Source organism: Pelmatolapia mariae, linkage group LG8 (genome assembly GCF_036321145.2).
Source record: "Pelmatolapia mariae isolate MD_Pm_ZW linkage group LG8, Pm_UMD_F_2, whole genome shotgun sequence".
NCBI lineage: Eukaryota > Metazoa > Chordata > Actinopteri > Cichliformes > Cichlidae > Pelmatolapia > Pelmatolapia mariae.
In genome coordinates this window covers 30,669,636-30,693,333 of record NC_086234.1, presented here as the reverse complement: position 1 = coordinate 30,693,333, position 23,698 = coordinate 30,669,636, and the positions used below count along the sequence as shown (strand labels likewise).

The window sequence follows — 23,698 nt, the reverse complement described above, 5'->3', positions numbered from 1 at the left end:
ATTTGGTGAATGAGAGTAGAAAGCACTTTGAGTCCTCAGCAAGTATAAAAGTGATAAACAAGGAAATAGATTTAACTAACAGGGTATAAATACTTGTTTTGTTCAGAAAGTGTTGCACTGTAAGAGCTGCAGTTCATGATTAAATTCAAGTGGACAAAAATCTCATGAGGGGACTCCTTGACAGCAACTTGACAGATGCATAAAAGTTGTAATCTTCCAACTTTAACTTTTAAAATCCATAGTATTTTATCCACAGTAGCATTCTCCTTGATCTTCTCTAATGTGCTCATGTGTTCACTAAAGAAAGCCTGTTTAAAGAAGCAACTTGTTAGACATTAAAAGTACCTATTAGGTCCTTTTTGTCAGGGGGTCGGACTAACTTTCATGCAGTACAGTAAGCAAACAGCTGCACATTAAATAACCAAAGAGAAAGATGTGTTGAAGTTCACAAATGTTATTAAACATGACAGATTTCTGTAAAAATAAACCTGGGTCATTATTCAGATGCTCACACTGAGCCCACATATGCTCTCTCTGCACACTCTGGCTTCCTTTCACAGTCCAAAGACACACACGTTAGCTTAGCTGATGACTCTAAACTGACTGTGTGTGAACGCAAACATGAATAGTTGTGTGATTCTCTGTGTTAGCACTGCAACAGACTGGTGGCCCACGCAGGGTATGCAACACCTCTCACCCTGTGGCAGCTGGGGCTGGCAACAGCCCACCTACGACCCTGAATTAGCAGGGACAACAACATGATCAACTACTGGTTAATTTACCTGCTCTTATTTTGAAAGTCCCTTCACAGTTAGTAAACACTGGCTCTTCCTGTCTCCTGTTTTCCTGCTAGGAAGCTCTTTGGGCCACTGTTGTCGGACTCATCTCCACCATCGTGGACTGCAGTTGGTGATGGTGCTGCTGTATCTGCTCTGATCTGGAGGATCACTCGAACAAGAACCTGAAGCTGGTTGAGAAGTAAGTAAGAACTCTTGTCACACGCAATAGCACCCTGCTGAATCAGCAGCTGGTTTACCTTTTAGGACATCAGAGGCTGTTATGTGGCTCTTGGATGCTACTTTATACATATTTGCATCGAGTTATTTGTGGTTTAACTCATTGTTACATTTTAAAATCAAAAATCATCTAGCTGCTAGTGAATAACTGTGTGTTTAACGTACTAACCTCCAAGCTGGAGCTTCCCAACATATGTTTGTCAAAGCATCTTCTTTAACCCAAAGCCTCACCGAGACGTTTTGTTACCTAAGCAACATTGTTGCCTAGCAGATTGGCCAGAAACCCAGCAGAAGCCGGTTCACCAAACCACCAAATTTTGAATGTATCGTTTTTGATTGTGGTCAAAAGTCTTTGAACAAGGAGTAACAATGTAAAACATTCTGCTACATTCCAAATCTTATTTAAATAAAAAGTATATATTTAACTTAAAGATGAAGAATGGCCCTATTTTATAATCATACCTCCTATTTTAGTTAGATGATTATTGATTAAACAATGTGTTCATCATCTTAATGTTGATGTTCAAAGCAATTTCCCCAAAAAGCCCACAGAGCGCAAATTTCCACCAAGGCAGCTCCCTCTCTGTGAGGTATTTCCTTTTATGGGTATATTATTGTTAGTAGTAGTATGCTATTATTTTCTATATAATATTTTTGTTTTATTCGTTTTTTTACTTTAAGAAGTTTTTAATGCAGTAAAAGCAAGTGCAGGCTAGACATAAGTTTATTTATGTGGCCAGTGCATTCATTTCAATATTTAGGAAGAAATATCAAGTGAAAAAAGTTGTTTTAAAAAAAATATTATTCAGGAACATTAACAGATTATAACCTGTTACTGCAATGAAATATTGTTATATATCATTCCTTATTTGCATATATGCTGTCAATATGAACTTATATATTATTTATTTAGCATTATCATCACTTTGACTCTGACATTAATCTATGGAGGTCAGAGATTGTGACATGACAATACACAGCACACTTTTCAGGGTCATAGTTTCTAAGTTAGAAGGCTTTTTGTCAGGATTTAAACAGTAAATCTTTACATTGACCTTGCAGACCTCAGTGGATTTTTAACCTGTTTTTAATGGACTGTTAACGTGATGAGTAAAAACTCACGCTCATGTTTACAGACAGAATGATGACAGCCACGCACACACTACCAAAAACATAATATATTAAACATTACATTGATCAAAAGGAATATGGCACCATTTCTTAATAGATTTATTAATCATACTAACAATACACATCTGCAAAATATGTATTCATTAACAGCATTCAGCCTGGCTCAAACCCCAGAGGAGCGACTCTGAAAGAAGAAGAGCGTCTGCGAGTGAGAGAACTACAGTGATACCTTTAAACACTGGAGGAGCAGCAGAGAGACAGAGGTGAGTGCGTGGTGTCTGCAGACTTCAGAGTACCGTCCATCTCTCCCTTTACTTTCTATGCTGCCTTCCCTGCATGTGTCCACTAACAGTATACACGCAAATGCTAAATATATTACATGCTTTTTAACATTTGTTCATATCACTGAGAAGAAATTAATAAGGGAATTTTACATGACTAATAATTTGAAATTAGGACTATGAAGATTCAAACCAGAAGATGTCCTGTTTGTTTCGGACCACTCTGTGCTGCTGGTTCGGTTTAATCAAACATTCTTCTCCCCTTGTGCTTCTGCCGGAGGTTTCTTCCTTTTAAAAGGGCGGATTTCCTTTCCTCTGTCGCCAAAGTGCTTGCTCATAGGGGTTGTTGGGGTCTTCTCTGTGTTACTGCAGGGTCCATACCTTACAGCATAAAGCACCTGGAGGTGCTGCACTGTATAATTAAAACTGACACTATGAACACAAACTGGACTCCTCAGAAAGAAAAACAATTATGATCGATGTAAATAAAAGTGCACAGACAAGCTGGATGGATATAAAATTATCGCAACTACTATACTAATTATACTAATAATAATATTCTACTCTTAGATTCTGCTCTTAGGCAGATTTCAATTCATATCAGAAATATTACTAAGATGACTAACACGACCAAAGTCGACAGATTTAATCTAAAGCCAATCATTTTGTTTATGATCTATTATATTGCATGGTTTCAGAACAGAAGTAATAGTGATAAAATAAAATAGTAATAAAATCGTAATAACTCATAGTATTATTCTATAAAGATTTCTGGCTACAAAAATGATATGTTGTTGCATCCAAAGTTGCTAATAATAAATACAGTAAATAAAACAGTAATAAGTCGAGCTGTAAGTCACGGACGCCTCCGCTGGCCTTTGATCCATGAGAACTGAAACTAAATCTTGAAGCACAGCACACGTGAAACAAAGCTGAGCATGTTTTTATTCTATCCTGATATTCAATCAAAATCTGAATAATTATGTGCAAGGACAAATCATGACCAAACACACTGCACTGGGAATAGAGTACAGTCCAAAACATGCGAATAGCACGAGCCCCTCTGCTTATCTTCAGTGTATCGGAGTGGATTCTCAACCTTTAATGACTTTTGGTGAATCTGTGAGTGTGACTTGTTCTACACTCCACTGTGGCAGCTGCTCACTTCAATATGGTGCAACAGAAAAAACTGCTTCAAGCAATTTAATATTTATGTCAAATGTTCTTTGACAATAATATTATTTGAAGTGTGCCCTCACCCCCCACTCTCGCTGCTGAAGCTGACACCAGCTGTGACTACAGAACAGATTAGGAATCACTGTCAACCTGTAGTAACTTTCCAAACTTTATTCCATGGAGCAGGATTCATTACATCCATGGATTAAAATGCAGAAAACTTCCCCAACTTCACCATCTCTCAAATCACGTTGTGGATGTTTCCTGAACAAGAGCCTGAAGCAAACAGCACCAGAGACTGCAGATTTTCCTAAGAGCTTAAAGTTGCTGAGGGAAAGATTTAGGAAGAGCGCATATTTACTGCGATGTGCAGAACACCTGTTTCTGAACAGCTCCGGCCGCCCGCTACAAAACCTCTCTGAATTAACGGTTTAGAGCACCGTTAAAGCCCTTGTTCACATGCAAATCCCTCCCTCGCTCCCTCCTGAAAGCCTCCATCACTACGTTGTCTCCACCAGTGTGCACAACAATGCACGCTTGCCTTTTCGGGGACTCATCGCCATGTTCAACACCGATGTCTCTCTCTCGCCGTCACTCATCTTTTTCTCCATCCATTTCGCATTCTTGTGTAGAGGAGGGATTAGGCCTCAGGAGGAAAGACTTATCTGTGCTGTCAGTACAGCACCTCCAGCAAAACACACACACACACACACACTGCCAATATATTTATTTTGTACCAACTAAAAACAGCTTGTAGTTGCTCCAGTAGCAATACAGTTCTCCGGGGGTGGATAACAACTCTGCTCACAGGATTAGCTGTATGTGAGATTCACAGGCTTCTTCTAAAGAAAGCTGCTGGTTTGGTTTGTATGAAGAGAGCTGCTGTGGGGAAACTTTGACAGTCAGAAGGAGATGAAGGGCAAAGTGTAACGTTCTCTTATGAAAACTGATGTTTACGGGGAAAAGAAAGAATATCAGAATACGTTGTTATTGTAGACATGATCGGATGATGTTCAGCAATCAGACAGGTGTTGTTTTCATTCTGCTCTTGATCCTTTGACAAGTTGTGGCAAACCTGTAAATTTGCATCTTTACTCAAACTCTGTCTGGACTCGTTTTCCGAACATAAAGAAAATGAGATGAAGGGAATAAATAAAGATGCCACTCGTCTCACTGCCTGAAACAGCAGCAGCGTCTCCTGATGTGTTAGCGCTCACTGCTGCTTCCTCCTGAGAAGCCTCTTTGATGTAGGCGCACCCCGCTAAACTGTCATCCACTAAATCCTTATTGTGAGAGTAAATCCCGACAAAAGCCACGGATATCCTCCGCCTGACACTTCTCTCTGGAAGCTGGTGTCCTCCGTTTCACATTCTTTGATGCCTCAGGAAACACCGTCACGCAAACATGTGGAAGCTGAACATTTGAGTCTCTACAAATACTTGTTTGTAACTTCCTCGATGAGACTCTGCACACAGATCAAAGATATGAACATTTCTTTGTTGATGTATTAACATATTCTGGACTGTCAGCCAACCAATATCAAACATGTCTGATAATATTCACTAACAACAGCACAACTGTTAAACACATGAGGTCACTGTAAACGTGAGAAGAGCAGAAATTTGAAGCAGTGGATTTGATTTAGACTTTGTCCCCTCTGAAAGGAAACAGGGCTGACAGCGAGGGGACAGAGGAGGGATGACTGCAGTTAGTCATAATCGCTCTTTTAGTTCTTAAACTCTTCCCCCATGCTCTCCATCAGCATTGCACCTTACGATACGCCTCAGGTAAAATCTGACTTCTCATTTCTAAAATGAACTGACTGCACAGACGGTTACAGCGGCTGACTCCAGCCTTTCTTCACCCTTTGGTGACTGAGTGTGAAATCCCAGAGAACACAACAGAGTCAGAGTACAGTCACCATGTTGGTCACATATGCAGCGTTGGTGTTTGTGAATGCTGACCATGCGGTGCAGCATGCACTGCTGTCTGAATGTGTCAATAAACCAACAATACTTAAAGAATAAAATTACAAACACATGAAAAAATACATTTTCAGCATGTCTGTCAGTGTTTGTTTGTTTTTAACACACACACACACACACACACACACCTCTTATCATTACTTTATTTCTATGTGAGAGCCAGTTAATATTTTTTGTCTAGACTGTTCAGACAAATGTATGAATTATTCCACTCACAAACACACAATCACAGACACAGCCGTTCACACGGGACACTCTGTCTCCCACTGAGGAGCGCAGTAAAAGCAGAAAGAGCATCTTCCTGGTGTGAGTCTTTGCTGTGCGTGCCGCACTGTGCCCACCTCACTGCTGTATTACCCACACACTGGTTAGTCAGGAAACAGCTCCCACGGCACTGAGTGGATGGAGGAGAGCATGTGCAGACAGCACTGTACTCACCGTGGTCAGGAGTGCTGCTTCCACTCTGTGCTGCCTCTGGATGTCTCTCTCTCACTCGCTCTCTCCTCTTCTGCTGCTCTGTCCGTCTCTTGTTGTTTTCCGTGCAGTCGCTGCTTGGAGAGACACGCCGCAGCAAATACACACTCCACTCTGATATACTGCTCTGATGAAATAACTGCTGCGAGTCAGAGAGAGAGGCTGAGGAGGGGAGGGGGAGAGAGGAGGGGGCATTAGAGAGAGCTGTGTGTGTGTGTGTGTGTGTGTGTGTGTGTGTGTGTGTGTGTGTGTGTGTGTGTGTGTGTGTGTGTGTGTGTGTGCTTGAATAGATGTTCCAGAGCTACTGCACAGTGAAAGTCAGCAAATAAGTAAACACACACACACACACACACGTTCCAGTACATATGCCAAAGTGAATCCAGAGACACACATACTGCATAGGTGATGTGTGGTACAGTAATAACACACACACACTCACACACATGTTGCTGAACATGTTATAAAGCAAACTCATTTCTGACAGAGAGACAACGATGAGGAACGACACACTAGAGCGTTTGTGTTTTTGTCTGTGTGTGTCGCTCTGTGACAGGTGCAGAGAAAACCAGCTCCTGGCCCCACTCCTCCCAGTTTGTCCTCATTAACCCCCATTAATATTTCGTCATTCCTCACAGTTTGTATTTGGAATCAAAACCTACTTTGAGCAAAGAAAACTGAATAGAAAAGAATCCTTTCATTGTAATTGTTCCTCCACACAGTGATCATGTGCCAGGTGCATGCACAGGAACGTGATGCAGCTGCTCTTCTGCACAGCCCCACTCGCTCTGCACCTTGCTGCTAGCACGCTAAAAACACCATGATACTATGACAACTATAATGTTATTTGTCAAATAACTTTTCCAAGCAGCTCTCTGAAACTTACATCTCTCCATTTCTAGTTGTATTTTTAAAAAAAACACAGATAAGATTACATCTGTCGTCTCTCACATCAATCCTCTTTGTGAATAGCCCAGTTTGGGCGCTCACTGGCCTCGTCATGTGTCTGTGCAGTAATTGTGATGTCCCTCCCTTCTGCCAGCTGACTCCTCCTCAAGCTTCTCATGTTCCTTCTTCCTGATGTTGCTGTCATTCACTACATCGATCACTACGGCCGTCTTCTTCTGTTTGTCTACCACCACTATGTCCGGTTGGTTAGCCACCACCATTTTGTCCGTCTGTATCTGGAAGTCCCACAGGATCTTAGCTCGGTCATTCTCCACCACCCTTGGGGGCGTCTCCCATTTTGACCTCGGGACTTCCAGGTTATACTCGGCACAGATGTTCCTGTACACTATGCCGGCCACTTGGTTATGGCGCTCCATGTATGCCCTGCCTGCTAGCATCTTGCACCCTGCTGTTATGTGCTGGATTGTCTCTGGGGCATCTTTACACAGCCTGGGGTCTTGCCTGGTGTGGATCTGTGCTCAGAGCTTGTTCCTGTGCTGCCATGATTAGTGCCTCTGTGCTGACAGCCAGCAGGGCGTAGATGTTGACTGTCCCATTTACCTGACTCCTCAGGACTTGCCTGACCCTCTGCAGGTATTTGGTGGTTGCAGCTTTCCTAGCGGCCTCTTCATGGTTCCATTGTGAGATTCTTGTAGCTGTCCTCAGTATCTGCAGTGTTCCTCCTGGTAGTGTGATCCCTTCAGTTCTCTTCACCATCCGACTACACTTCACTGCTCCGAATGACTTTCTGATGTCGTTGCTGAACATGTCTTCATGAAAACATACCTCAAACAAATTAAATCAAACTATATTATAAAATTACAGCAAAAATACTTTATTTTCCAAATCATATTGAAGGAATAAATGAAGGACTCCAAAAACACTGCAGTCTATAGTATGTACTCCTCTGACTTTGTCCTCAGTTGATGGCAGTTTATACTGGAATCATAATATTCTCCATTAAACCAGTTCCAACTTTCAAACACAGATCTGTTGCAGGATGGAGTCTGGTCATGGAGACAGTTTTTTAATATGATAAATTTTCAGTCAGACTGATATAAAAACTCTTTGCTGCCGACGCTCTGTCAATAAACGTGTCCACATTTGACCACATCGCTGCATTGATACAAAGTTTAAAGCATAGACGTAGCTGTTAAAACCAGACAGTCCAGATGTGACAGAAGTGCACGCGCTCAGTTTAATTCAAGTGGCCCAAGAAAATTACTGAATTAACTGTTTGAGATTTACAGCAGCTTCAACAAGATCAGTAATGATAAAAAAGACCCACAGCCTTTGTGAATATAAATACACAGGGTTCACAAACCCCTGGAAGGCCGCATTACACAGGCACTGCTCTGAGATCAGTTACCGCCTGTGCACTGTGCAGAAACAGAGCTAGCATTAACAAGTAACTAAACCCTGTGGGATTGTTTGTCTTAACAGATAAGGTTTGTCTACCAAGTATCTTGGTGATAACCAGTGTGTGTGCAGTGTGAACAAGTTTTTAGAAACTCCTTTAACAGGTTAGCAAGGAAAGCCATGATGATGGAGAGTGGACCTGCTGCTAGCTGGTTTAATAAACCAGGCTGTGCTTTCACATGAACGTTTAAGAAAATATACCAAGTTACTCAGCTGTTTTACACCAGCTTCATTATTTCTAATCCCTTTGACAGTAATCACACAGTTTTGTTTGTAATGCATTTAATTGACTCTTTATACATAAAGATGTAGGCCTGTTTTTCTGAGATCGTAAAAGCTGTTTGTTTAAAGATATTTGGTCCTCAAATCTGTAAAATTCACCAGTAGTTCAATGTGTAACTTAGAGGTTTAAAAACACACTCACAAAACCCACCAGAACAGCTATCATCAGCTCTGCTCTCTGTAAGATCCACTTTATGATGACAGCAGAGAGGTGCATGTGGCTGTACACAGGTCTGCTCTGCTAATAAGGAACATGTTGCATTTGGAGCCCTAAAAACATGCAGCAGTGATTTGTCCAAACAGAAAGGTTGCAGTCAGACTTGGTAATGAACACAAGAAGGCTGATCAGAGCAAATATCACGCTGCTTTGTGTGACCACGGGAAAAAACGTATACACACCAGCGTGCTGTCCAACACTGTTGTGTCAAAGCTGCTGCTGTTTTAGAGACAAGCACACACTGCTGATGGCAGCGCTGACAGGGGTCTCCCTTCTCTCGCAGTTCCCTCACATGGATATTTGCTTGGTGTCACATTTAGGTCCATAGGCGCCCCCTGAAGTGTCCCTTAGAAACACATTATTATATTTTCTAAATCTACATAAATAGCTTGGTTCCTTAAACTTAGGAAACTGTGAAAGTGGAAATTAAATTAAGCATCAAGTCACAAAGCTCACAGACAGGAACCTGCAGTCTCCTGGCTGACATCCTATTCATCGGTGCCTCCACATCTGGACTTCATGGTTACTCTTGCTCTCACCCAGCCGTGATCAGTGAACCAGTACAATCATGCCAAAGGACGCCCTGTGCACCTCTGAGTCACCAGCAGCTTCCACAGCAGCTGTATTTGAGCCTCAGGGAATGGGGACAGATTGTACATGTGTACACACATATATACACACAGGTTCATGATGTAATATCCTGTGTTGAGCAGGTCCCTGGAGGTCTCTTATCACAGCCAGTTCTACACTTCACACAGGATGAGGTGAACAATCTGCATCCTGCTCCTCCAGCTAAATAATCTCACCCCGCACCTTCCCCTCCTGAGGAGTTGGACGGCCACACAGATTCGATCCCTGCTAATGAGGCCAGCCGTGGCCTTTCAGCAGAGCCACTTTCCATCACAGTAACAACAAAGAAACTCCCAGTCTGCTCAACAGTCTGTGTTCTAGCAGAGAAAGCTGATGCACAGTACTGACGTGTTGTTTGAGGGCTGGCACGAGGAGTAACGATAAGATTCAAACACGGCCGCGTCTCACTTTCTTCACTCTGTTTTTCTCTGTCTCTTTACCTATCGTCCCACCCCCGCAGTAAAGGGTCATGGGATTTCGTGGGTGGCATCTGTAAATAGATAATCATCTCCCTCGGCAACATCGACTTACAAACACCAGGCAGGATTGTGTGTGCCCCCGCACAAACACATGAACAGGTTCTCTCTCTCCTGGATTAGCAAATAGGAGAATAACAGAGGGATAAGTATAAGCAGGGGGTTTGCAGTGTAACTGCCAGCAGCACTACAGACATACACAACTAAATAATGAAGCCCCATTTATTATTACTGCACATGGAACAAGCTGGGAGCTGTTTGAAGTGCTCTGGCTCCCCCTTCATCTTCCCTCCCTGTGATTCCATCCATCTCCATCTCTTAGTCACTCTCTCTCGCCTCTTGTTCTCTCTTCTTCCTTCTTTTCAGCATCTATTGGATGAGCTTATGTGTGCGGAGAACAGCCTGCTTCTTTAAGAAGTGCACATGCTTAGAGACGGACCAAAGTGTCCTGAGATAACTTCTTTCAGCCATGCAGGGAAACTGGGTCAGTGCTGGAGATAAAGTAGGAGTAGCAGCCAGGGAACGAGCCAAAACACAGTTACGCACAAAAATAAACACAAATGATATAATGGCAACAGTGTCTACGCTAGACAGACATGCACTCACCAGCCATGTTATTAGGTATACCCGTTTAACAGCACCAATATCGAATCAGCCAATCACACTGCAGCAGCTCGGTGCATTTAGGCATGTAGACGCGGTCATGACAACCTGCTGAAGTTGAAAGCGAGCATCAGAATGTGAGGAGTGACTTTGCATGTTGCTGAGGAGTATTTCAGAAAGTACTGATCTGCTGATCTCTCACACCTCACAGAGAACAGTCTGTTTGCTGATGCCATCGCTGGGCTGAAGCCGGTCTCAGTTTATCTCTGTCAATAAAACAGAATTATTAAAAGTTTAGAAATGAGACAAAATCAGGGCAAAATGGACACACTGACCTTTGATGTTGGATTCAATGTTATACAGATGTTACACACAGATACAGTCAGTGTGTGTGTGTGTGTGTGTGTGTGTGTGTGTGTGTGTGTGTGTGTGTGTGTGTGTGCGTGTGTGTGTGCGTGTGTGCACGCGTGTGTGCGTGTGCGCGTGTGTGTGTGCGTGTGCGTGTGTGCACGCGTGTGTGCGTGTGCGCGTGTGTGTGTGTGTGTGTGTGTGTGTGTGCGTGTGTGTGTGTGCGTGTGTGCACACGTGTGTGCACACGTGTGTGCACACGTGTGTGCGTGTGCGCGTGTGTGTGTGCGTGTGTGTGTGTGTGCGTGTGTGCACGCGTGTGTGCGTGTGTGTGTGTGTGTGTGTGCACGCGTGTGTGCGTGTGTGTGCACGCGTGTGTGCGTGTGTGTGCACGCGTGTGTGCGTGTGTGTGTGTGTGTGCACGCGTGTGTGTGTGTGTGTGTGCGTGCGTGCGTGTGTGTGTGTGCGTGTGTGCGTGTGTGTGTGCGTGTGTGTGCACACGTGTGTGCGTGTGCGCGTGTGTGTGTGCGTGTGTGTGTGTGTGCGTGTGTGCACGCGTGTGTGCGTGTGTGTGTGTGTGTGTGTGCACGCGTGTGTGCGTGTGTGTGCACGCGTGTGTGCGTGTGTGTGTGTGTGTGTGCACGCGTGTGTGTGTGTGTGTGTGCGTGCGTGCGTGTGTGTGTGTGCGTGTGTGCGTGTGTGTGTGCGTGTGTGTGTGCATGTGTGTGTGTGTGTGTGTGTGCCTTGTCGTCCACATGTAGTTGTAGTTGATATAACAAAGCCTCCTTTCAGTCTTATTGATCACTAACAGTAGTATGGACCCAGTTAACAGTATTTTTCCACAAATCCTCTGGCAGTGCTTTGCTGCACCCACTGAAATCATTCATCGACCTAACATTCATATCTACGGTCGGTTTAGAATCAGCAGCTCACCTGTCTGTGTGAACGCACACCGTGCTGTGAGACAGGAGTGCTAACCACAGCACCGCTGTGCCTCCTTACCTGCAGGAGTTTGGAGACGGGTTTGGTCCTACCCACGAGAACTGGGACCGTAATAATAAAGCTAATGTTGGCAGGCTTCACGGCTGTGTTGATCCCATCATGAACTGATCTCCAGCTACTCCTGCCAAGATAATCCTGCTTTCAGGCATGTCTCTGTCAAAACTACTGTAGTGGGAAATTATACTACTGAAGTAATGATATTTTGGTGAGGGGCTGGCTGAATTCCACAATTCTTCAAAGACTAGATCTTTATCCAAGATTTTCCACATGAAGGTCACGTAAACAGTGTTTGGAAGTATATTTGCAGTTGTTAAGAGATTTTACTGTTTTATTCTACCTTTTATAAAGCTTATGTTTTACTTAATTTAACATGGAAACTATGTGGAAATAACTGCTCTTGTATAACTGCTTGTGACCACTTTTAGAGAAAAACAGGAAACGCCTCAGGAATTTGAAACTGGAAGATCATGCCATAGTCACGAGGATGAAAACGTATAGTAGAATTAGTCTAAAGGGGAAGCACGCCATTGCCCTTATGAGAGTTATGAAAGGGTGTATTGTGTGAACGAATGTATAAATAAAGAATGCGGACTACAGTGAGTGTGAGTCTCCACTGAGATCACCCATGTATATACATGCTTGAGTTGTGTCTTTCTTTGCTTGCTGAAATGATTCTTTGACAGCAGTACTCACACTACTAAAAACAATCTAAACACCTGCTTTTATTACAGTATTAAGGTTTACTGTTCATTTAACCCTTTCATGCACAGTGGTCACTGCAGTGGCAGCTATTCAAAGGCTGTTTTCTTGTATTTGTGTCAGTGTTGATGGTATACTTGCACAGAAACCACTACACACTGATGTGCCCCTCCATACCCAATTCATAAGTCAAAACGTATGTTGTCCAACTAAGTGGACAGGTAATAGACTCAATGTTAATGTTTAAAAAATGAAGTTCAAAAATCTTTTTTTCATTTCTAAAGATGAATAAAAATACTTAAGAAACAATCCGGATTTAGGTTGTCATAATTCAATTCAATTCAATAAAACTTTATTGATCCCAAAGGTTGGCCCCGAACAAAATTGGGTATGAAAGGGTTAAAGAACTTTCTCCCAGTCAGTACATTTTAGGATGTCTTGTTTCTTCAGGTTTGATTGGTCCACTGACTGAGATGAAACATGAACTGTGCCTTATCTACACTAACTAGCAGAAAAAATGTTTTTGCTGATTGTTGTGACTGGCTGTCGTTTTCTTTCTTTGCCCCATCCCCTTCTTTCTCCTCAGCCTTTCTCTCAGTTTGAGCACTTTTCCTCTTCAGTGTTCATCACTTCAAGCTCATGTTTTTATTGTTTGTTTTTTTGTATTGAGTCCTGTTCAGCTTTTTGGCCAGTGAATGAGAGCACCCCCGAGCTCCTAATAGACACTCACACACTGCTCTGTCCATGTGAAATTTTAAAACATCCCTCTCTTGCCAAACTTCATTTACTCCCAGAAGAGGCAGCAGATAAAAATAGCTCATTTTGAAGGATCGTCCTCGGTGCTGCTGGCTACTCACGCTGAAACTCGTTTGTTTTACTGGAAACACGACAGTAGAGGCTGGGATTTAATCAAAGCCACGAAAAACAAGTCAAAAAGCCAAGTATGGACTAACTGCACCCAGAGGACAACATGTCCACCGTGAGGTTGTTTAGAATATATTGTCACACAGTGACGTTGAACACCCGTTCACTTCACCTCACGTCTGGCTCCTGCTTTATCTCACACAGCGCTCGTGTATCACAGCTAGAACCAAGTCTCAGATCTTCTCCCCCATCAGCGACTACAACAGAAGGCAGTGATGCCTCAGGGTTTTACAACAACACCGGCTTCACCGTGTCTCACTTGTCAACTTGACGTGAGAGTTTTAATTCACTTTGCTTTGAGTGGCTTTGGAAACTCTCAAAAGTTACCAAAGTTACAGTGTGGCCCCCTGTTCCCCTGGAGCAGGCACACATAACACCTGAGGTGTCAAAAGGAGAAAAAAAGACTCCATCCTCTCCATGAGTCGTTTTAATTAACAACCCTATTTTAATTAAACATTGATTAGCTGCTAATTAGCCCCTGATAGCTCCCAGATGTAAGTGGTACCTTGTACCGGGAGGGGGGGAGCATGAACGTGGCACAGCCGAGTTTACCCTGGGGCTGAGTGTTGTGTGATTATTTTTTTGATTATAAATGATGCCTTCTCATCCCATTTGTCCTAACTGACGTCACACTGATAGCTCCTGGGTGACAGAAGTGTGGAAGATTGAGTGTGTGTGCGCCTTCTCATCGAATTTAGCCAAAGCTCTGCAGCTGCAAAGCAACAAATACATTTTTTTACAGGGGGAGAGCTGCTAGCAGGTAAATGAAGCCAGGCGCTGATAATGAAAGAGCTGCTGTGTCGGGAAGAAAATGTGCTTCTGTGAAACTTCTGTGATCAGTGATTATCAATATCACTTATTGATTCTCACTGGCGCCGCTTTGAGAGGCACTACCATCACATAACATGTCAACGAAACTATATTCATGCAAATTAACTGCTGTGCCGTCAAATGTCGGTGTTTCCTCTCTTTGTTGGGATCAGTGTCGTTACTCAAAAAAGTAATTATACAGACGACAGCAATGTGATCTTTGTCTTAGGTCTGAACACAAAGCAAAGATGAAAAGCAGCACAAACACTTTCAAGCCATCACCACAGAAACATGAACAGGTAGAGCTGGAGGCTGCAGCCTGGCTGCTCATCATGTGCTACCTGCTGCAGTTCAGCTTTATCATCACCAGAGTCGGCAAAAGTACAGAAGTACAAATACTACTGTTAGAAAACACTCCAGTAAAAGCTGAAGTGCTAATTCAACTTCTTTACTCAAGTATAAGCCCAAAAGTACTGACTCAGAAATGTACTCAGAGTAAGAAAGTAAAAGTAGCTCTTTGTTTCTATTTTTATCAAAGCTAACTGAACTTAACACAACAATAAAATAACATCAGTAGATGGAAATATGAATGTAAGTATATATACACTGTAGAGGGTGATGTGTGTACAGTCAGGGGTTAAAGTGGAGTCAGCAGGTGTTTATCTGTCAGGCTAATATCTCATCATTAGCATCACATAGTTGCGTTTTGTTCTGTGTTGCACATTGTGTAGAGAAGTTTTGGAGTTGGACTGTTAGACAATGAGCAGACTGACAGGCAAGTGGATGAATAACTCCAACCAACTGAACTACTGGGACCGGGCTCTCTACAAGAACTGGTGCTTGATTCCCATCCTTAGTTTGGCCTAAAGGCTGAATGATTTTAACAGATCTGAAAAATGGTGATTGCATAAAGCACATGTTAATCACAGAATTTATTTCCTTTAATAAGTGGAATGTAAAAGACAAAAATTAAAGTGTAAAAAGGAGTAAAGTAAAAGGAGAACACGGTCTCAGTATCATTCACCCCACCTGAAAACTCTCTGTATTAAAACACAAACACACTGTGGTGATTTCCATCCATGCTCTGTATAAATCATATACATGCAAATAAAGGCACGGAGGGCCACAGCATGAATAATGAACACTGTACATGCCTCCGTTTAGTTCTGTGTGTCTGTGTTTCCCACATCACACAGCCTGCAGCATCACTGCAAACATCACTGCTTACAAGTATCACCATGATATTCACCCATGGATCAGCTCTCACTGTTACACCCCCTTATTCTCATTTCTCATTTTATTTTAGTTTATTTCTATTTATATAATGTACATAACTCACCCACTTGCTGCACATAATGTCCTCCTTGTATATACTCATTCACTGTATATAAAGTTCTGTCTGTCTCTCTCTTTTTTCTTTGCACAGTCGAGGAGCGTATCAGGTCACGTTTCACTGCGTGTTACCTACCTGTATAACCATGCACGTGACAAATAAAGAATCTTCAATCTTGAATCTTTCTGCATGTGTGTGTATGTTGATCTGTGAGGACCAGTTTGCATTACACTGATAACTGATTTGATTAAATTAATAAGCATATTGGCACTTTATAGTGCAGAGTTAAATCTAACATCACACCTGTTAAAAGAAACTTCATTAAAATATAAAGAAGAACTACGACCTGCCACACACACAGTCAAAAAATACAAAATGCACAGTCAGAGGTATGGATAAGTGCTGGTATTAGTCTAAATGTAAAATCAGGTCATCGCCTCGTTACAGAGCTACAGTAAAGAGACGTCACCCTGTTCCTGCAGTCGCCTACGTCACTTCCAGTATTCCTGGACAAAGGAATTACCAATTCAGGTCTTCCATGTCCATGCCAGCATCTCCACCAATCAACAAGAGGAACCAGTTTGACACAAGCTTTTTTCAACTTATACTGTTTACCAGCTACCTCCCCTTTACAGGCACGAATCCAGTCAGACGCTTCACAAAGCTGCATGAAGCATTCAGACAGAGACGCTGTCAGAGTCGTGGCGTTAAATGGTAGCTTTTCTCCATCGTTACTCATCAGGCTGAGCCCGTCGTCCTATTATGATCAAAACACCATTATTAAGAAACAAGTGATATGTAATATGTTTGTCTTACACAAAGGCAGGAAGTAACATAAGTATATATAAGTATAAATACTTTGTTTCTGTACGTAGGTAGAATTTTTAGTTATCTGTGCTTGATTGGTATTTTTTTTTCTGACAACATTTTACGTTTTACTGTGCAATTCAAACATCAAACAATGATGCATAAAAGACAGTCCTGTTGGTGTATCCATCACATAAAAAGGGATGAAGAAGGCAAAAACATAATTGATGCATATTCTACAGCACTGTACAGAACAGCATTTACAGAGTAGATGTCCATAAGGTGTGGTCACAGTGTTTCAGAGGAGCAAAAGAGAGGCGAGCAAAAAGGAAGCAACATGTTTTAAAAGTGGAGATAATTTTAAATGTAATATTTCTATCAGCTCAGCAAATATCAGCAAAAATCAACCACACAAATAGTTTCTATGCAGCCTGTCACACACTGTGTGTACTGGCTCAGTATGGCAGCTGTATGCAATCACAGAGGGAGGTTACACTCACAGATAAAGACTGCACTGGGGGACTGGATACACTGGACATTTAACGCTTACATGATTCTTTTTAAATCACACATTGGATCTGTATAACGTGAAGTTATATTTGTCATATTGTGAAACAAACTGAGGTGTCTGATTATTCACAGTAAGGCTGATGATGCTTACAATCATTCATCTTCATACCAACTTTATAAACAGTGTGCTGTCAGTGTAGGGGATGGAAAACAGCCAAGATAACTTGTGAAATATTGTTGAATTCAGTCGTGTAAATCTACAAAGAGCAGTGAAACTTAAAGTAGTACTTAGCACAAATATATTGACGTGTACCGTTTCCTGACAGCTTTCTACGTCATCAGCACTTGTGTTGCATATGCACCTGTCAGTAAAAGCTGTATTTCCTTGTAGCTGGAAAGTGTAGCGGTAAGAGTACACACCTTTAGAGCGGGAATCTCAAGCTCAGTTCCCACCCAGTATCCAGTAAGGGTCCTGGCTAGACCCCCCATGCTAAAAACCAAGCCCTGGGATGGCGCAGCTACATCTGCAGTCTGTCCGCAGCTTGGACACAAGCATTTCACTACATGTTGTACCCTGTATGATTGTGTATATGGCAAATAAAGGTTGTTTGTTGTTTGTCTCCTACGACTTTATGCCAAGGAACTGAAAGAGAATCTCGGCTCATCAAGACCACCAATCCCACTATTTTTGTGAAGTTTGTACTATTGTAGGATCTTTACGATATAAAGCACCTTGAGGCACAAAATAGTCAGTGCGTGTGTGTGTGTGTGTGAGTGAGTGAGTGAGTGAGTGAGTGAGTGAGTGAGTGAGTGAGTGAGTGAGTGAGTGAGTGAGTGAGTGAGTGAGTGAGTGAGTGAAGGAGAACTGAAGATGATGCGAATGAATTTCAATTGAATAAAGTGACTTCCAGCAAATCAGTGGGATCGATCTGCTCACACTGACTTCATGGGAACAGAAGGTGCTTTTAGAAAAATGAGGAAGATAATGTCTTTAATGCATCTTAAAAATATTGTTTAGGTTGATAACTAAATATATTCAAAGCCATACAGCAGTACTGCTGTTAGGTGTGTCTCCCCCACAAACACAAATCCATACCATCCTGTCCCATCTCTGTAGGTTCATTTCTCTCAGGGATCAGTGGTGATTACGGGCCCGATGGTGTGAAGCTCCGCGCTGAGATGGTCAACAGAAAGATCGATTTCTGTTTTTACCAACTTAATTTAATGTGGGCTATTTAAACTGGCAGGGCACGGAGAAATTAGATTGTATTTGCTGAGTATGGATTTTTCCCCTTTGAAGGCAGCAAGAGTAAAAGGGAAGGTGGGGTGGTGGTTTACAAGGCCCCAACTCCCATTTAGGTGTTTCATACATGTACCAGGGTAATCAGAGTAAATTACCTTACATTGATTATTCAGTATGTTCCCAGATCATGTTGTTTTCATCTCTACCAAAAGTCTTCACAGGTTATTGATACTCACTAACAGAGGGAAAGGATACTGGAGCCACGGCAGTGTGTAGCATTTTTACCACACACAGACATAGCAGTGCCATACAGTACATACGTGGTAGTGTACTGTTATGTTTTTTCACAACTGCATGTGTGTGTCTGTGTAGCACACAGACCACAGTTAATTTCCATCAGGAAAAATGGAAATGTGTGTCAAATGACTGTAACTCTGCTGCGCTGAGTACAGCAACCTTCCCAGTTCTGTCAGACACAGATTATGTGTATTTAGGCTAAATTTCTCATTTGTTGTCAGACATTATTGCTAATGAGAAGTTAGTACTCCTTGTTAAGTTTAAAAGCATAGTTAACATTGTTCACCACTGCTTACTAAAAGACCAAAGTGAATGTATGTTAACTTGACACAAGAAATGAGGACATTTGTGTTTTGTTTGCAAATATCTGCGTTCTACTCCTTACATTTTAATTAATCAATTAAGGGGTGCTTACAGAAGTTAGCGAGCCAGCCAGGAGAAGTAGATGGAAATTTTTTGAAAACACTTCTATTTAGCTGATTTTTGTTAGTCTTTGTTTAATGTTTCACAGTTATTGGTTATTCAGTGTTACCTTTTTTCACAATGTATGCAGAACAGGAATACGGTACTGATATGAAGAAGTGTGTATACACTGAAGGGATTACAGCAACAGATACTGATGATCAAATTACAGAATTCTGTATGTAATTTGGCTGTATTGACAAAGTTCTTAGAGTGAGACAGACAGGGCAAGGTACTGGTGTTAAAGCCCTGGTAGGATTTGAATCTGAAGAAAGTGTCATAAAGTTGGCTTCCACCCTCACACTGTACCTTCCCAGCATTATATGGCGTGTAGATGGTGCCTATAAAACTGCTCAGTCTTCAAAGACAATCTCACCCACACTTTTCTCATGTCAACAAAGTGACAGTTCGGGCTCAGAAAATGAACCAGATTCTGATAATAGTTGGACTCCCCTGCTATGTAGACAGGCTGTGAAGAATAAAGAGATTGAAGAGGTTGTAGCTGAAACCACTTCTAAAGTAAAAGGATGGAGAACGGTCTCCAAGCCAACTCACCCTGTCTCTCAACTAGCATTAGACAGTGATGTGTACAACCCACGTGAAGTCCAAAAGATAATCATGGAGCATGTTATCAAAAGCGATGCCTCTTCCACGCCAAGTCACGGCTCTAAAGGTCTTCGCCCATTTTCAGGAAGAGTTCCTAAACCCCAAAATGAAGTAGACTTTGAGACGTGGTCACTTCATGTGGAACTCATGATTCAAGATAACCTCCCACTTGATGTACCGCCGTAAGATTCTTGAGAGCTTACTCCCCCCAGCTTCTGACTTGGTGAGGCAGCTTGGCCCACATGCAGCTCCTCGTGAATATGTCAAGCTTCTTGGCTCAGCTTATGGATTAGTTGAGGATGGGGAGGAAATTTTCGCAAGGTTTCTGAATATCCACCAGGACACAGGGGAACAGGCATCCGAGTATCTTCGGCGGTTTCAGGTGTTGCTCACCACAGCTGCATTTGGGGGTGTAAAAGCAAAATCATCTGTACACATGCAGCTGGTCCCAGACATGTCTTCCACGCATGATGCAAATACCAGAGGATTTGAGGAAGCAGGTAACTCCGCTAGGATATGTCCTTCAATCCGCTACACTAACTCCAGTTGCAGTACAAGCCCAACAAATGGCACCTAAACCCAGACCAAAACCTTGGTTCTGTTTCAAGTGTGGCAACGATGGATATATAACCAGAGAGTGTGAAGGTCCTCCAAATAAGACCTTGGTTGGTCAGAAATACAAGGAGTTTAGAGAGAGGAAAAGAGAGTTGGAAGCCAAATATGGTCATTTAAACTGGGCCGGGTTGCAGTGGAGGGAGTGACTGAGTCAGGATGTCCCATAAGATTACAGGACAAAGAAAAAATCACATGTGAAACCCATTCCCAAGCCCAATTACTCTGTGACCATCTTCCAAAAAGGCTTATTGGCCTGAAGTGTAACGCAGCAGTCTTCATTGAAGGGATTCAGTGTAACAGTCTACTTGATTCAGGTTCCCAAGTAACCATAGTATCAAGGTCCTTTTATGACAGGAACATTTCCAGTCAGAAAATCTTTCCCATCCAGGATCTGCTGGACATTGAAGGTGCTGGTGGTCAGGAAGTGCCTTATCTGCGATACATATCCACAACCATCCATTTAAAAGCCACAGAGATGAGGTGTTTAGAAATGTCCCAGCTGGACATTTGTCAAAGCTGGGAAGGCTCCTAAAGAAAGCTCCAGCCGATCCAGGAGAGAAGGACAACTGCTGCCCAAGCGAAAACCTGTAGTGATCCCATATGTGTCAGGAGTATCGGAGCAGTTGAGACGCATTTTTTCTAAACACCGGGTCTCTGTGGCTTTTAAACCCCAAAACACGCTGCACCAAAAACTGGTCCACCCCAAGGATCGGGTCCCCCGACACAAACAGAGTAACATAGTGTACGCTGTTAAGTGCCAGGAGGATTGCCAGGATTTATACATCGGGGAAACCAAACAACCTCTGACGAAGCGGATGGCACAACTGACCTCCAAGCCCATTCTTCCTTCAGTGGGCTGGTTTCAGTCATTATGCAAATGTGCTGTTTATAAGACTGGGGAAACCTGCAGTCAGCTGATAATAAGAAGAAGAAGAACAAGAATGTGTTAGTCGCCATAGGGAAATTACTCCTCTGCATTCAACCCATTCACCCAGTGAAGCAGTGGGCAGCCACCAATGCAGCGCCCGGGGAGCAGTGTGTAGGGACAGTACCTTGTTCATGGTACCTCAGGGTAGCCGTTCAGCGGAGTCGAACCCCTGACCTTCATGATGGGGCAACCACTCTACCTACTGAGCTATCCCTACCCCACCAAGTGAGACTGAAGAAGTCACTTGGATGAGTGATGAAATGTTTCTCCCGCTGAAAATGTCCAGATGAACAGAATCAACTTTTGGAGGCCTTATAGAACAACTTTTTTATCCACTATGGATTTCCTAAGAGGCTACAAAGCGACCACAGTCGTAATTTTGAGTCTGCCTTGATCAAACATCTTTGCTCGGTGCTTGGGATAAAAAAAAAACAAACAACAGCCACACCCTACCATCCCCGTGGCAATCCTGTCGAGCGGTTCAACAGAACCCTTCTTCAAATGCTAGGAACACTGGAGGAAGGAGATAAAGTTCAGTGCAGAGATTTTGTGCAGCCTTTAGTGCACGCGTACAAGTGCACACATTACTACCACTGGTTTCACTCTCTACCAGTTGAGGTTTGGCAGACAACCGAGGCTCCCAGTCGACATAGCATTTGGCCTATGCCCTGAGAGATCCAGCAGCCTCTCTCACTCTGTACATATCAAGACGCTGAGAGAGAGTTTCGCAGAAAGCTACCAGTTAGCCATTGAGCACAGTCAAAAGAGTGCTTTGCGAAACAAACAGGTTTGACAGTAAAGTGCGAGAATCCAGCCTTCATTCAAACTCAACTGTTTTTGTTGAGTGCTACATGGAGATCTGCTCTTGCCTTATGAGTTTCTCCCATCCACTATGGAAGAGACAGCACCCAAAGCAACAGTGTCACAGTCTAAACCTGCAAACTCACCACCAGTTGACACACCTGAGACTGATTCTTCAGAAACCAGCAATGAGGAGAGCACTGAAGTTGAAGTTGAGTATGACTCTCTTCATTCTCTGCCCTGTAATGAGCCTCATATATTACAAGATGGACTCCAGGAAGCCGACCAGATTGCAGTCACAGACAGACTGGCTGGAGAAAAAGTCCACAAAAAGTCAGCTACAGAAGACATTTTGGAACAAATTGATCAGCCTCACACTGTTGAATCTGAGTTGAGTCCAGAGCTCTCTACTCTAAATCCAGATGCTCACGAATTCCAGCCAGTGACTACCCAGAATGAGGACAATGGGAAGCACCAGGTTAGGGGATCACCCCCGCATGAGATCAGTTCAGCTGAAGACAACCAATCTGAAGATCTCTCACGCAGTTTGGGTGATAGTTGTACTTTGATTACAGAAGTGAGCAACAAAATGAATGTTATGGAAGAAGAAAGAAAAGCAGAGACAAATCTCTCTAAAGACACCCCTAATCATCATGGGACTAAGGACTTCATCAAGGGAGAGAACAGCTCCAAAGAAGCTAACTTATCCAACGCTGGGAAATCCTTAGTGACAGTCATGCACTCCATTTTCTCTGGGTTAGACCAAGCTTTCACCCAAGCTTTCACCCTTGACAGTGTACCCAGCATAGATCAACTAATGCCTGGGACTGGTGAAACAGTCCCATATGCAAGGATGCATGCGGCTTAAGAGGGGGAGAATGTAACCCTCTCAAGGTTATCCACTGCTGTTCAAGCTAGTGTTTTAATGTTTGATGTATGCAGTACCAATTCTATCCAACAGAGGGCAGTTATAGTGCTATAGTTGTCCTGCAATGCGTTATGCGGCCAAAAGAAGAACTGCAGCGGAGCAGATAACCAGCAAGCCAGAAAAAGAACGCACCCAGCCCATAGAGTACCAGAGGGTATAAGAACTTTTTTTTCTAAGTGCTTACTTGTTAAAGTTTTTTAGAGTTACAGACTTATTGGGATTTGCTTACCATGCATCCCATTCTCCAGTTGTTTTTTTTACTTTGTTGGAACATAGTGCGAGAGACGGTTGCTGAATACTTTGATCGGCAATTGGAAGGCGAATCCAGTGCAGTGTTTTTTCAGAGATGTATCGCTCCACCCAGGAGGACTGCGAACGAGGATTCTACTCAACTTTGCAGATAAGCACTGGGCTTATCCACACACACACACTACCTGGGTAGATTGACAAAGTTTTTTCTCAGAGCTCTGACTTTATTTTATTATTATTTTTTTTCCTCCAACACCATATTTTCTTTTTCCTTCCCTCACCAAACCAGAGTGGTTGGTGGAGATAGAACTGTGACAAGAGACATAAATGGACTAATATAGAAGCTGAACTGATTGAGTAAGGGGGGGTTATATTGGGTTTTTGTCCCAGAAGTGTTTTTAACATTTTGCAAATCATTGGAGTTACTGATGAGACTGTTATGTGTTGTGCTATATAAATGCCATAGTGTTCTCTATAAAACAGCATAAGGAGGTGATCTAG

The 23,698-nt window shown here is 42.7% G+C and overlaps 1 protein-coding gene and 1 long non-coding RNA gene across 2 annotated transcripts in view; one reads left to right on the top strand and one right to left on the bottom strand.

Annotated features, from left to right (window-relative positions):
• Nucleotides 1-6,123, bottom strand: part of rbfox3a (RNA binding fox-1 homolog 3a) — a 482,298-nt gene extending 476,175 nt beyond the window's left edge. The window contains exon 1 of the mRNA XM_063481807.1: nucleotides 6,028-6,123. The gene's annotated coding sequence lies outside the window, so the exon portion shown is untranslated. The remainder of the gene's footprint in view (nucleotides 1-6,027) is intronic.
• Nucleotides 886-15,905, top strand: LOC134632928 (uncharacterized). The gene is made up of 3 exons (XR_010094627.1): nucleotides 886-978; nucleotides 2,298-2,410; nucleotides 15,845-15,905. It is a non-coding gene; the product is annotated as an uncharacterized LOC134632928 (long non-coding RNA).
• The last annotated feature ends 7,793 nt before the right edge of the window (nucleotides 15,906-23,698 follow it).